General features: G+C 44.4%; 1 protein-coding gene across 1 annotated transcript in view; it reads left to right on the top strand.

The window, feature by feature from the left end:
* The first annotated feature begins 341 nt into the window (after positions 1 to 341).
* Positions 342 to 14,078, top strand: part of LOC311523115 (uncharacterized protein) — a 42,011-nt gene continuing 28,274 nt past the window's right edge. Inside the window, exon 1 of the mRNA XM_084632835.1 lies at positions 342 to 397. The gene's annotated coding sequence lies outside the window, so the exon portion shown is untranslated. The remainder of the gene's footprint in view (positions 398 to 14,078) is intronic.

Raw genomic sequence — 14,078 nt, forward strand, 5'->3', positions numbered from 1 at the left:
TTTATTATGAATAAGTTAGTTTTAAATCAATTTCAACAGCTGGAATTAATTTTCCTGTTACTGACTCTTCACTTGGGCCTGTCACAGAGCGGGAGGCTTTCTATTAGCATAAACATAACTGAAAGCTCTGGAATTTGCATTAATGTACTTTTAACAAGTTGACAGTCTTTTGGCACATGCTTCTGAGATCTGAGAAGCCCGGAGAAAAAAAAGACTGTATTATACCTTACACTGGCTGGATTGTAAAAAGCTGTCAGGTAAAACCTCTGGTTTCTTTTCCTACTACAGAAATATGGGACAAAATATCCACTCGTAAGCAGGTGCATATATCGAACAGTTTTGTAAAGTCTTTGCTGCTGGCCTTCTAGCCCAAACAGAACATGCTTACAACTCAAGAGTAAGTTGTTTATTATGTATTTATTTATTTTATTTAACAGACATGGATCATAAACCGTGCTGGAAGCAGTAAAATGTGAAATATTCTTAAAGTTTTCGATGAGTTTTTGTAAAATTATATTTCAGTCTCTGTGGCATAGGGCCTTTTAACAGTGACCCAAAAAGTGTTAAATAAATTGGAAGAGATATGCTTAATAAGGGCCTGATCCTGCAACACACAGGCTGGGATTTTAAGAAGAGCTCAGTGTTGCAGTTTTGGCAACCCCAAGCATTGTAGTCATGGGTTAGGCCACACAGATCATGAGACTGGCTTGAAAATTGTCTTTTATTTATTTTTTTAAAATTTTGGGTTCTTCTGGTTTGCCTTTCAGTTTCTGAGCCCGTAGAAGGCACTCAGAGCACATTTTCAAGCTTTTCTCCACAGCCAGAAGGGCTAGAAATTTACTTTTCTATTAAATAGAAACAGTGATTCTCACCAAATCACATGGCTATCGTAGCAATGCCTTGAAGGAAGAAAGATCAGGAACTTGGCATCGGTGGTATTGGCCTAACTCTGCTGCCTCTGAAATCAGTGTGGCAACAGGCCAGTGCTGATGTGTTTTTTGCAAATCCCCCCCTTACTGTACCCATGTGAGTAATTTTACTCACACTAGTAGTCCCATTGTAATCAATGGAATCATTCATGTAAGTAAGATTACGCACTTGCACAAAGGTTTGCTTGACTGGACTCTAAGGCTCCTGAGCCAATAAGCAAATTCTATGCAGACAAAGCCCTGTGACTTTCAGGAGCTCTGCGCAAGTGCAAGGGCCCATGCACATACAGCGAGTAGCTGGATCAGGACCGAAGATCTCAAATCTCTGAGACAATAGTGACCCTATGCGGCTCGGTCCAGAGAGTGGATCTGTATTCCCAGACCCTTTATCCCCCATGGAGTCCTGCCTGCAGAGCACTCTGTAGGATTGGGTCCTATGTGTAGACCTAAATTAATAAATACATTTTGCAACGATTTATTTTGAACAGTTTAAAAAATGTGCTTATATAGGATTTGCAGTTTCACTTTCAATTTTATATATATTAATTGAAAAATGGTTCAATGTGAAATAAGCAGCCAAAATGAATGTAAAGGCATTGAACACATATATTGGTCAGGATGCAAAAGATCTTGTCATTCAGGAACCTTGGTATTTATATATGCAACAATTATGCAATAATATATATAATCTTTTTGTTAAAAATAGGTATGCAGAGGAATATAGCTAGCCCCTAAATCTGTCCCGTTTTACAATTGTCAACTGTTAGGGGGGAAATTCTGTGAATCCTCAATATCTAAGGCCTGGTCTACCCTTAAAATTTAGGTTGACACAGCTACGTTGCTTGAAAAAATCCACATCCCTGCACGACGTAGCTGGGCTGACCTAACCCCCAGTGTGGATGCAGTTTGGCTGACGGAAGAATTCTTCTGTTGACCTAGCTACTGTCACTTGGAGAAATGGCCTTCCTGCACTGATAGAAAAACTCTTTCCGTTGGTGTAGACTGCATATACGCTGTAGGGTTATGTCAGCATAGCTAGGGCTCCATATGGCGGCTGCCATTGTACCCATAGTGCAGACAATGCCTAAGTTATTCTACTAAGCCCTTATTTTAATAGATACTGTTTATCTAGGCCCTACGTAAAGTCAATAATTTGTGCTCTTGTGCTCATTCTGCTGGCTGCACAGCAACGAATACAAATTGTTTCCACAGAATACAAAAGTAGTAAACAGAACGAACTGGAAGAAAAGAACTTCTCCGCTTAATGGAGTTAAGATTGCCATGCAAAGAGAGAGTGCTTAGAGAAGCTTCATACAGTTCCTGTAGCCAGGCAAGACAGACCAGGCTTAGGAGTACCTGCTAAAGCGGCTGTCAGTGTACTACAAAGGCCACAGGATTTCACTGCTTCAGGCATGGCTGCTGAGGTAGTTTTCTTAGAGAGTGGGGAATCCAAATTGGTGCCCAGAAGACTGGCTGGTCCTGTAGGACCATTTGGTGGCCTCTGTCGGGACCGGAGCAACAGACTTCACATGATCGTGCTGTATGATAGACTCACAGACTTTAAGGTCCGAAGGGACCATCATGATCATCTAGTCCAGGGGTTCTCATAACCAATTTTTTGATGGCCGTAGAGCGCAGCCACCAACTCTTGCTGGTGGCTGCTCTGACAATTTTTCCAACCCGAGTTCTACCACCCTGGCGCTGAAGCCTGAAGCTCACCGTCGGAACCCTCCAGCTGAAGCTGGGGAGTGGGGGGGCTGAAGCCCAGAGCCCCGCGGCTGAAGCCGGCGGGCGGGGAGCTGAAGTCCGGATCCTGTCCCTGGAGCCCCTCCACCCCAGGAAGGTGAGTCACTGGCTACCGGCGGAGTCAAAGGCTCCTCCCACATCTAGCACACACACCAGCCCCACGTATCTGCAGAATTGCTGCCTGGAGTCCCCGGGAGACTGTGTGGTGCAAGGCGCAAATCCCTGACTGGCAGTGCCAGCAAACACCAAGGGAGTACATCCAGGAGCTGCAGGCAGGGGCTGCTGCTTCTCCACCCGCCATCTCTGCCCAGGAGGCGGTTGTGGCTGCAGAAAAATGCCCTGGTGGCTGCATTGGAGAAACACTGATCTAGTTTGACCTCCTGCACATAGCAGGCCACCAAGCCTCACCCACCAACTCCTGTAACAGATCCCTAACCTCTGGCTGAGTTACTGAAGACCTCAAATTACGGTTTAAAGACTGCAATTTACAGAGAATCCATCATTTACATTAGTTTAAACCTGCATGTGACCCATTCCCCACACTGCAGAGGAAGGTGAAAACCAGCCAGGGTCTCTGCCAAGCTGACCCGGGAGGAAATTCTTTCTTGACCCCAAATACGGTGAACAGCTAGACCCTGAGCATGTAGGCAAGACCCACCAGCCAGGCACCTGGGAAAGAATTCTCTGCCGAACTCGAAGCCCTCCCCTTCTAGCCCAAAGCCTGAATTGGCTGTGTCCCTTTCCTGGCCTACAGAATGCTGGTGAAGGAAAAAGGAAGACTGCCTGGGACTGGTTGGATTGGATCTCTCCTGTAGTCTGTTGCTTCAGTAATGGATAGCACTTGGGTTGCTACTGGGATTCTGGAGGAGAAGGAAACTCCGTATAGTAACGAACAGAAAATTCCCTGGTTCGGGAGACAGGTGGTTCGGGGGGTAATGATAACTCTGTGTACATATGCACATTAAGCCATGGCATTGTAATGATAATGGACACCTCTTTACAGTGGGAAATGGATTCTGCAGCACCTTTGGGGAAAACTTTCCCATTTACTCCCAGTATGGAAAGGGTTAAGATGCTGGAGCCCTTCAGAAGCCCCACATTTAGCCCATCCTCCTCCCTCTCCTCTTTCCTTTGCTTGATGCTGTTGATGTGTTCCTTCACTCACCTTCATTCTGTCTTCCTTCTTTTCTGGAGCACTGCAGGGCTGGCTGAAATGCCATGAGCCCGGCATGAGGGGAAGTAGAAAAGACGATTGTCTCCTGGAAGTCTCCTTGGCTTCATTCCCTACAGCCTTGTTTTCTCATTTCTTAAAGTTGGAGTGAATGTAAACATCTAGAAACCTGACTATCAAGGGAAGACATTGTGGGGTGTAGCATCCCTCTGTGTGCTATTCCAGTGCTCACACTGCTACCTGCAGCACTGCCCGTATATCTCGGTTGTGACCTGCAGTACCCTTGCTACGCTAATCCTGAGTCACACGGCAAGTTTTAAAATAATGTTCGGGTTTGTGTGAGGGAATAGGGGCCATCATTTACCGAAGGTAGGGGGATGTGACATTAAAGTTGACTGCAGTAGGAATGACTGGGGTTCCCTGGGTTCTTGATATAGGTTAGCATGTTTCACTTCAGACAGCAATCCCTCCCTGGACTGGCCACTTGTTTCTTGTCAAGGATTGGAGGGATGATGTGGAAAACTCGGCTAGTCCTGTTTCTCAGGACTTTACTCATTACGGTATTTACTGAGCACCAGCACACTTAGCATTATGCACATAGACATGAAGATTCTCTCACTGCCAGAAGGACCTTGCAATCTAGAAAAAATGCCGACCAAACTGTTCAGACAACATACACTGGGTGCTGCTCAGCATCTGAAGTGCAATTTTAAAGACTTTGTGGAAGTATGTTTTTAAGGAGGAGCTTCTAACAGGAGAGGGTGGCACAAACATGAGGGGTGACATGGAGATGATGCTATGTGCCTAAATACTGGTGTCCAAACTTGGTGGAGAGTGGAAGGAGATGAAGGCAGCAGGGAAGGGGGATGCTTGAGATGGTTAGGAAGAAATGAGAGCAGAAATGAAGATGGGGTAGATTTATGCGAGGCCTTGAAAGTAGAGATGTGAATCTTGACATCTGGAGAAAGGCAAGGAAAAGCTAAGGGAGGGATACAATGAGGGGAACACAGTGGGGCTGAAACTACTTTAATAATGGGAATCTGGGTAGACTGGAGGCGAGTGAGGTGAGATATGTTGGAGACCCCAGAGATGGGGGTTGCAGAATAACCAAAGGCAAGGATATAGCAACAGCAGGGATGGGGAGGAATTGATTAATTATTTTAGAGAGGTTGATGTAGGTGAAGAACTGATAAGGTTTGGTGATGTTAGAGCCTGAATCCTAGGGATGAACTTGAAGCTGAAAAAGAGTTTGTGTGTTTGGGGCGGTGAGGGTGAAGGTGATGGAGTTACGGACGTGAGAGGCCAGATCTCGATCAACTTGTGGCCTCCATTACCTCATGTGGTTCCCAGCCTGCTGGACCCCAGTGGTTTCAAAGCACAGTGCTTCTGAGAGAGCCAGCTATTGATAAACAGTGTTTGAAGGTGGATGCAGCCGTTGCAGTTCTGATCCCAGAGTGGACTGAGCTGGGAAGGGAGAGTACTGATAAAAAGGCAGGACAATCGCTCTGTGCACAGGAAGCTTAGATGCAGCAGGGGACTCTCAGACTGACATTTGAATCCCTGCAAAGAAGGTTCTAGAATGAGTCTGGCAGTTGGAGAACAAGTGAGCCGGTCAGGGAGTCGGCTCGCCAGTCTAGGCTGTGAAGGGGCAAAGTCTCAAATCCCTGGCAGGTCAGAGATTTTTAATGTTTTCTTTCCTGTCCTCTAGGTCAAACCCTCTGAATCATGCTAGCCCAGCAATCCCCCTGACCACGGGAACGAGACAGGTGAGAGGATAGCTGCAGACAGCAGGATAGCAGATCGCAGGAGCCAGAGCAACAGCAGCTGCACAGGGAAACTTGTGGACAGTGAGACGAAGCAAGGGCTTTGTCACCATATTTCCCGAGGGCCTCACCCTGCAGACCCAAGCGGTTCCATAACCAGCGTCACAGGGATCCTTGGGGTGTGTGAGCGTTTGCGGCGTCAGGCCCTAACTCCAGTTGCGGGGAGAGAGGGGGGCCTTGGTAGGGACGGAAAGGGGAGGATAAGAGGGGAAAAGGGAAGGGTGTTCTGGTTTAGAGATACCCTCTGCAGCGCCGATTCACTGGGCTAATCGGATCTCAGTGTTGTTTTTCCCCTGGTATCTGCTCTGGGCGTCTGTCACTGTTTTTGAGAATTTATCTTTCTCATCAGAGCTTGGGTTTTTTCTTTCTTCACTCAGTGCCTGAAAGAGGAAAACATTAAAAAACGGTGTCCTTTTCTCAAAGCTGCGTTTGCTAGGCCTGAGCCAGGATAAACTGCCGCCTTATTCACTTGGTGTGTGAGGCCCTGAGTCATATGGGGGCTTTGTGAGGCCAGGCTGATCAGAGTTATCTATACAGTGTCTTTGATTAATGGGTTTTTGTCAGTTTTCAGTTACAGGTCTCCTATCCCAAAAGCAGTACGTTGGGTCCTGGCAGTTGCTCCCCAGTCTCTTTCCTGTGTCACACTTCCTGTCGTAAATGATACTACTATGCAGCCAGGTGTCAGCTACTCTGAAATGGTTGTCTTGGGTCACTGAGGACTGGGGATTAGGATATGGAGCCTTTCTTTTCTAGGTCAACCTATTCCAATCAGGCCTAAGGTACAGTATGTTTGACTGAAACTGGTGGTTCCTCTGAGAAATGATTTTGGCAGGCTCTTTGTCTAGTTCCCAGTGGGTAGGTGTCCACACCCCCAAATAACCCTGTCCCAAGTGGTGCTAATTGTGGCTCCCTTGTGACATTATCGGGGGGCTAGGACTAAATGGGCCATGGAGCCCAAACTCCCCTCTCACCCTTGTAATTCCACCATCTTGAATTGAGGCACATTCACTGTGAACCGGAGGTAGTTTGTGACTCAGCGACATCTTTGGTGTGCCAAACCTCCATGCTCTGCAGCAGTGGAAAAGGGGATTAGGTTTTAGTGGTTATTGGACACCAGTCCGTGTGCTGTGAGTAATTTTCAGCAAGATACGCAAAGGAGGCTGTTCGATGGGTGTGAAACTTCTCATAAAGGGTGCAGAGCTGTGCAAAGCTCCATTAGCTAAATCTCTCTGTAAACATCATCTGTTGTTAATTCCATCCTGGATTTTTACAAACAGAATTTCCTCTCTTTATATTTTGATTTTATGCTGGGAAGATTTTTAACTACATGAATGAATAAGAAATATTTGCACGATAAGTTAAATAACCATAATAAATCCCTGTTAATATTTGTATTACAGTAGGGCCTAAAGGCCCCCAATTATATTGGGGCTCCATTGTGCTAGGCACTATAGAGACACCTAGTGACAGACAGACCCAGCTCCAAATAGCTTTGTAGACAAGCCAAACAAATTTCAGGAGGGGAGAAAAAGGCACAGAGGGGTGAAGTGACTTCCCCCAAGGTCACATAGCAAACTGGTGGTAGAGCCAGAAGTAGAATCCAGGTTATCTGGCTCCCAATCAAGCCATTAGATCAAACTGACTCCCAAAGATGATGAGGTTTAATGATAAATAAAAGAACCTGCATAACCCTCAAGAGGCATGTAATAATATTGCTGTGGTCTTGTCTTTGCTCCCTCTCCCCTGCAATATTTTAACTTTCCTTCTTCATGACATGTCAGAACTTAGACTTCAAGCTCTTCATGGGGAGGATGTCATTTTTCTTGTCAGTAAAGCACTATTGTACATTTGTGGTATTATTTAATAAGTATCAGAAGCTGATACCTATTTCCAAAGGCCTTTGTGTTCCGGGCACCCTATAAATAAAAATGTTTATTATTTTAAGTCATCTTAGAATTCAAAGAATGTTCTTAAGGATAAGTTTGTTGGTTTATAGCTATGTATCATTCAGTATATTTGGGTGAGTGAGTTAATCGTACCGGTATGTTGTCAATGAAAAGAGCACTGTTTAAGTGTTCCCATGTACTTAAGTACTTCAAAGTACTTTACTGATGCTTTAAATACCTTTGATATTTAACTTTTTTTATCTGCAGGCACATTTTCAAAATCATTTTTTGAAACTATCACATCCCTCAAATGGTCCTGGATTCTGGTTGGCCCCAGGGCCCACTCCCCCCACTTGGGAACTTCAGGCCCTCAGTTCCAGTGGCGAGGGATTTCTTTTTGTTGGCTCTGTTTTTCCACCAGCCATAGAGGGTGCTGGTCGCCCCTCCCCCCTCCCCCGGCCTCGCTCCTTCACTTCTGACTGGTCCCTGCAACTAGTTGCAGGAAGACTGTCAGCCTGGCCCAGCAGACGGGTGAATCACTCTGTGTGTGTGTGAGAGAGAGAGAGAACAAGACCAGTAGCTGTGTCCCCTGAAGGGTGGAATAGGAAAATGGCTACCAGCTGCTGGTCTTGCTCCAGTGCTGAACAGACTTCTGGGAAATTGGGGCCTAAGCAATTGCTTAATCTGCTTCTGCCTAGTACCACTGCTGGTGATTGTCATTGATGGTACTTCCCATTTCATTTCCTGTTGAGTTGTAAATCATTTCTGGGTGTTCTTTAATTCTGGAATATTTCTTCAGGCAATAATGGAGTCTGAAAATAAAGACAATCTCCATTTGCAGATTGTAGTGAGAGCTCCAAAGCACAGTTCTTGCTTGGCCGATAATTCTTCTTGAAGTCTTTAAACTATGATTTGAGGACTTCAGTAACTCAGCCAGAGGTTAGGAACCTATTCAAGGAGTGGGTGGGTAGGTTCTGTGGCCTGCAGTGTGCAGGAGGTCAGACTAGATAACAATAATGCAGAGGTGAAAGTAAGCCGGTACAGAGTACCGGCAAGAGCCAGTGCGCTGTACCAGGGTGGATCGGCTTCCCCAGGCACAATTTAAAGGGCCTACGGCTCCCAGCAGCGGCTGGAGCCTCTGGCCCTTTAAATTGCTGCCAGAGCCCTGGGGTAGCGGCGGCGGGGCTGGGGCGGTGATTTAAAGGGCCTGGGCCCTTTAAATTGTCCCCGGAGCCCCGCCGCCACTTCCTCAAGGCTCTGGCAGGCTCTGGGGATGATATAAAGGGCTCGGGGTGGTAGCGGCTGCCAGAGCCCTGTCCTCAGAGCCCTGCTGCCTGAGCCCTGGGGAAGTGGTGGTGGGGCTCTGGGGATGATTTAAAGGGCCCAGGGCTCTGGCCACCGCTACCGTCCAGGGCCCTTTAAACCGCTGCCAGCTGTAACCCCAGGGAGGGGGAAGGAGGCACTTGTCGGTACAGGATGGGCCAGGGCTGACTCTGACCTCCCCCAGCCCCTCCCCTTCTGCCAGAGGCCCCGCCCCTTCCGGGGGCCAGAGCTGGCCCCAGCCTAGCCCCATACCGGTAAGTCCCTAGACTTACTTTCACCCCTGCCATAATGGTCCCTTCTGGCCTTAAAGTCTATGAGATATCAGTGAAGATTATGGGGAAACAATTCGTGGACAATATAAGGCACCATCAAATTTCACCAAACATTGCAGGTAAATAATTATATATTATTAATTAAATATGATTCATTTAATTTTTTGCTAGCTGCATTTTCCCCTTAGTTGGACATATTTATTATTTCTTGAAGTGCTGTTTTGATGTGTTTTCTGGCCAAAAAAGGCCACAAATACCATATTTATTCTAATTCAGTTAGTAAAACATACGCACAAGCAGTATTTATAGTATGTTTTATATGTGACGTTAGCATTTGTTTTCCTTTTGTACGTGATCAGAATAATAATTAAAAATTAATACATGCATAGTACCGCTCAATAAAATAGTTATTTGTTTTGTAGAGAAACCATGGAGAAAATATTTGAAGATGATGCATAAAAGGAAGGATTTTGGAGGCAAGCAAGCTGGTGATGACTTGTTTACAGTGTCTGAGGATATCCCAAAGTACAAGGCCCTCTGTTTGGGTACTTTTCTGCACTAGTGTCCAAATGAAAAACAGATAAGCTAATTCTCAATTTTGTTGTTAGTGATATGCTGCCGTATTGATTGTTGAAGCTTTCTCATTTTACTTAATGGAATTATTCCCAAGACCATTGTTATGTGTACAGAAACATTTAAAAATAAATTAGTGGGACAGTACAGCATGGTTCTTGAAAGAGTTAAAAACAAACTGGCATCTGTGCGTTATGTTTGCACAACTACCGATGTGTGGTCATATCAAGCGAGAAGCTATGTGGGTGTTACCCAGGTGGATTGACTCAGCTAACCTGAGAGTCAGTAGTCTTAGGTTTCTAACACTTTGTTGGAACTCATCCGTACAACAAGATCATTTCTCTAGCAACTGAGAAGCCACACATAGTCTGATCTGGCCTCAACAAAAATAACATGTAGTCACAGACAATGGTAGCAATTTCGTTAAAGCCCTGTTTTCAGGACCTGGAGGGATGGAGGATGATGCTAGCAAACAAGTGGACAGGCCCAGATTCTGATATATATAGCCATGTGAGCACTGAAGTTCTGTCATGCGATACTGCTGACTGAATATTTTACTTACCACCATTGTGACCTGCTTTTTGCACACACTGGAGTGCTAGCAACTATCAATGCTTGTAGGACTCTTGCCAAGAATTCTCAATATAAGCATCTTTTCAGATGTGTGGTGGGTAAGTGCCCTGACTTAAGCAATGCTGCACACCAAAGTCCAAAGAGTGCTGAGATTGTAAATGACACACTTGGAAAAACAATCCCCAAACCTGCCTTCACACAATAGAATTCAGAATTCAATTGCTTTCACCACATTTATGACATGCGTGGTAGCATTAATATTGTGATGGAGTGACTTCAGCTGCCAAAATTCACCAACACAGAGCTGGAATTTTGATGTGAGTGGCTGAAGGTGATGTCCCAGTTTCAACTGCACTTTACAGACTTCCAGTGGAAGAGAACATAGTCTTTCTATGGTACAGTTCTGTCTATTGTGCTTGTGCTGAAATCCAGACTTGACTCATTTCCCCCAAAATACAGTTCTTGCTTGGTAGATAGTTTGAAGAAGTGACTTAGAAAATGATTTGGGCGTATTTTGATCTTTGATACAGCTGTGAGTAACAGAAGTACAAAGTAATTCATCATTATTTCTGTGTCAGACCCATTTTTTAAGTTGCACTGGCTGCATAATCAGGATTATAGAAAAACTGCAGAGGAAGTTTTTTTTATACAAGATCTGATTTGTTATGACACTTGACCAAAGCCGATAGAACAAGTTACAACACCCAAAGCTGCCACTAATCTCTGTGGCCTGGGTGATCACGGGGCACCTACATCTTTCTCCGTTTTACGGACTGTTGGGATGCAGTACCTTAGTGATCCATCGCATGAATTGAATCAACTGAAAAGATATCCATCAATTGCTAAGCTTTTTATCAAATTTAATACCATACTGCCAAGTTCTGCTCCTCTGGAAAGACTATTCAGTAGCGCTGGGCAAATCCTTTTGCCAAGAAGGAACCGTCTTCAGGATATGTTTGAGATTATGCTGCAATTGAAGAAAAATGTCCATTTCATGGAGTGATGCTGCTGTCTGTACAAAATATTGTAATAAATATATATATAAAATGGAAGGGAAATGTATTAATTTATTTACATTTATAAGAGATATTTTTGTTATGCCATGCTTATTTGTATATATGAATACAATTTCAATGTTGTTCTTTTTCTTTCTCTTCTACTATGCAGTTATATTATTTACGTAGTTGTCCATATATTGACCAGACAGTTGATTTGGGAGTTAAAACTGCTTGAACTAGTACTTATGCTTTCACTTGAAAATACATGCATACTATTTCCACAGCATACTTATAAGTACTTCTGTAATGGTGTTCTTCGTATTTGTACTTAAGTACTTATCAGTATTTATGGCAACACAAGATAAAGATATGGACCAAGGAGGCAATGTATTGACCTGGATTAGGCTATGGTTCAGGGTTTAGTTTGGAGAGAGAATCTGGATCCACTTTCAGTGGTACTGAAATGTTGAGAGTCAGATTTCTGCCATCTTGAATATTGGAAATCTCATGAGATCATCTTGAGAATTCTGGTATATTGGGATGAAATCTCGTTATTTCTGTTTGGGATGTGGTTGCACTGGAAAATAATCCCTTACTGGTTTTGGATCCAAGAACCAAATTTTTAGAGGTGGGTTCAAATCTGGGATTCAAATCCCTTAATTTCTAAAATTCAAAGTGGTTGAATTCAACTCTGATATCATAGGGTCAGATTCTTATACCTATACTTACTCATGTTGATCCAATTGCCCTCAATAGTACTATCCCTGGATTAAGGCACTACTCAGCATGAGTAAGGGGGTTAGAATCTGACCTATGGTGTTTTTGTTGTTATTAAATGGACTCCTTCCCGGAGTATAGGTCACTTGCGGCATTGGGCCAATCTGTTATATTCTAGGAGTAAAGATTTCCGTAATTGCAGTGTTAGTGTTTCTGGGTGAGATTTTCAGAAGCACTCAGCATTTGCCTAATTCTGTTGCTGCTGAAATCAATAGTGGTTTACTCTTGAGTTAAATCCTCCCTTTTGTGAGCAGTCAAAAAGATAGTGAGCAAAATGAGAGTGACTGACAGATGTGAGTGAGGCTGCATGAGGGATGTATAGTTGGTGATCAAGACAGCTTGGATATTCCTCAGCAGAAACTTTTGTTCATAGTACCACTGGGAAATTAAACAATATATCACTCTGGTACCAGGAAGCCTATCTGGATAAACTGAGGAGAAAATGGAGTCTGTGTTAGCGGCTATTTCTCCTAATGGCATAGCTCACAGAACATGTCCCTCTTGAGAACAGCCTCATATTGTTATGTGCTCACTAGGGCAGTTTATCACCAGTCTGGATGCAAGAGGTTTTTTGGTATTTTGGGGATCCTGTTGAGAAACTTTTCCAGAGAGTGTGGGAGCATTTTGATGGGTTTAGAGGGTGTAGGAGATGTGTCAGCTGGAGGGTGGGGAAGTGAAGGTCAGGCCAGGGGTGTTTTTCTGGGAGATGCCTACTCATTGTCTCCTATCTAGCTCACAATGCACATATACCATTCCTCTGATGACCCATTTCTTTTTAGCCTCCAGATCTCCATGATTCTTGTCCTTGCCCCTTGCAACATCCCTCCTTCTCCTGAAAATAATCCTTGACCCATTTTCCCAACTCTTAAAGGTGAAGTGGGTGCCCAAGGCCTGCAAACACAAATGTGAAGTGCAGTATTGAGGGTACCAAGTCCTGGTCTCATGGGTCTGGTATACTCCAAGGCATGGAGCTTCCCACCATAGCCATGTGCACAGCTCACCCAGGGAACCCTATACAGAGGCAGCTGTATCCAGAGTTCATCTGCAAGTTAATAAGGGAGGATCTGCCCAGAGTACTGAATGGGGAGCACTGGTCAATCTATTTATTATAGTGAAACTGATTATTAAAAGGTTCCAGTGATGAGGATCCTCCATGTAAACCATCCTGTTTTCCAGAGGTGCAAATTGATACCATCAGCAAACAATGCTGCACTCAACAGCTCAGGAAATGGCAAGCATGCACTGTGTTAAAAAAAAAGACAGCAAAATTCCAATGAAACAGTGAGTAGAAGCTAATCAGTAAGACAGACCTGGTGTGCTGAACATCTTGTGGAAGATAAGTCTGTGCTGCTTGATTCTTTTCAGTCTTTTTGGTGACTATGATAAGGAGGAGGCAGTTGCTATGTCAGGGTTACTCGTGTTTTTGGAACAGTAAGTTCAGAAAAGACAAACATCTCAACTCCATTTCTGGAGAAACATACCAGGCTTTGTGCACAGATACTGGTTTGTTACTGGACACTGAGCCTGTGTTGAAAGGCCATGAGAAGGATTCACTGTAATAGCTTTCAGTTCTTTATCTCCTTTTGTCCCAGTCAGTCTCAAAGCTCAGATCCAGATTTTCAAAAGAGTTCAGCATATTGAATTCTTCTGAAAATCTGTCCACTAGTGTCAGACTGAATGATACTGAACACTTTTGAAAATCTAGCCTTCCTGGGAACCTGAGCTCTTTTGAAAATCTGACCCCAATTGTGGGCACTGAGTACTTGAAAATCTGGCTTCACACACTCTTTAGGCCTGATCAAGGCAGGTGCAGAGCACCTGCAACTCGAGATTGAAATCCATGGTAGTTGGGCGTGCTCTGCACTGTCAGAATAAGGCCTTTTATATGGAGGAAATGCTTCACCCACGACTGAAATAGATCCACATTTTTGGGGGGAGGAGGTTTAAAAAGGTTGGCTGACTAAGGGTACGTCTTCACTACTCACTGGCTCGGCGGGTAGTGATCGA

Source organism: Lepidochelys olivacea (assembly GCF_965140295.1).
Source record: "Lepidochelys olivacea isolate rLepOli2 genome assembly, chromosome: 7".
In the NCBI taxonomy this organism is placed as follows: domain Eukaryota; kingdom Metazoa; phylum Chordata; order Testudines; family Cheloniidae; genus Lepidochelys; species Lepidochelys olivacea.